Here is a 1,726-nt window from a genome sequence, read left to right as displayed (position 1 = left end):
AAATGGCAAATTAAAATCCAACAATATAAATAATAGCATTAAATATTACTGAATTAAACAACTCAATTAAAAGAAGAGATAGCCCAAATAAAATTTTTTAAATCATAATTAAACTGTATATTTTCTACAAGATTTTTTTTATTCAAAAGCAAAAAGACATTGAAAGTAAAAGAACTGAAAAATAAATCTCATGCAAACAGTAACAAAAAGGCCAGAAAAGTACTGAAATATGAGGGAAAAAAATAGGCTTTAAGACAAAAATTTTTGCTAGAGATAATAAGGTATTGTATAATAATAAACAATCAGTAGAAACAAAAACAATTATTGGCCAGGCATGATGACCAATACCTGTAATCCCAGTACTTTGGAAAGTTGAGGTGGAAGGACCACTTGATACCAGGAGTTTGAGACCATCCTGGGCAACATAGCAATACTGTTTCTCCATAAAATTAAAAATTAGCCAGGTGTGGTGGTATGTACCTGTATTCCCACCTACATAGGAGGCTGAGGAAGAAGGATTACTTGAGCCCAGAAGTCTGAGGCTGCAGTGAACTATGATCGTGCCACTGTACTTTAGCCTGGGCAACAGAGTGAGACGCTGTCTCAAAAAAATTAAAAATAAAAAAATAGCAATTATAAACAAATGTGTATCCAACATGCATGAAGCAAAAATGGAAAGAATTGAAGGGAGAAATACAAAACTTAATAATATTAGTTGGAGAGTTAATTACTCAACTTTCAATAATTTATACAATAAACAGGATATTAACAAGAAAGTAGAAAACTTGAAAAACACTATAAATCAGAAACTAATACATATCAAAGAGAATATTCACCCAACAAAACAGAGTATGTAATCTTCTCAAGTGCATATGGAACATTCTCCAGGATAAACCATTTACTAAGTCATAACACTTGTCTCAATTAATTTAAAAGGATTGAAATTATACAAAATATGTTCTCTAGCAACAATGGAAAAAATGTAAAATAAACAACAAGGAAATATGGAAAATTTTCAGAAGATGAAAATTAAACAACATACTGCAAAATAAATAGTGGGTCAAAGGTACCACAAGTGAAATCAGAAAATGCTGTGAGAAGAATAAAAAAGAAAATGCAACATATTAAAATGTATGAGATGTAACTAAAGTAAAACATAGAAGAAATTGTATGGCTATAAACATCTATAGTAAAAAGAAGAACGAGCTGGCATAAATAACCTAAACTTTCATCTAAAAAAAAAAAAAGGAAAAAAAGCAATTTAAATCCAATGTGAAAAAAGAAAAAATAATAAAGATTAGTGCATACATAAATGAAATACAGAATAAAAAATAAACAAATTATATCACCTAGATTAATTATACAACCTAGATTTTATATATACATGCATATAACATTATAGTCTACATTACACATATAACAAATTAGATAACAGATTAAATAGATACATTTGTAGGATGCAAGCCTCTAAAAAAGACTCAAACAATTTGAATTGATATTTAACAAGAAAAGATGTAGAAGTGGTAACCAAAAAAACTTCAGGCAAAGAAAAAACTCTGAACCAGATGATCTCACTGGTGAGCTCTTCTAGGTTCCAAAGAGATATTAGTATTAATCACCACAAACACTTCCAAAAACAGGAGACAATACTTTCTAACTCATTATTTGAGGACAATATTCTCCTAACACCAGAATCAAAGACATCATAGAAAAATAAAACTGTAGA

Source organism: Carlito syrichta, unplaced genomic scaffold (genome assembly GCF_000164805.1).
Source record: "Carlito syrichta isolate Samal-C Ts95f unplaced genomic scaffold, Tarsius_syrichta-2.0.1 Scaffold313565, whole genome shotgun sequence".
In the NCBI taxonomy this organism is placed as follows: Eukaryota; Metazoa; Chordata; class Mammalia; order Primates; family Tarsiidae; genus Carlito; species Carlito syrichta.
Note: the sequence above shows the minus strand (reverse complement) of the source record.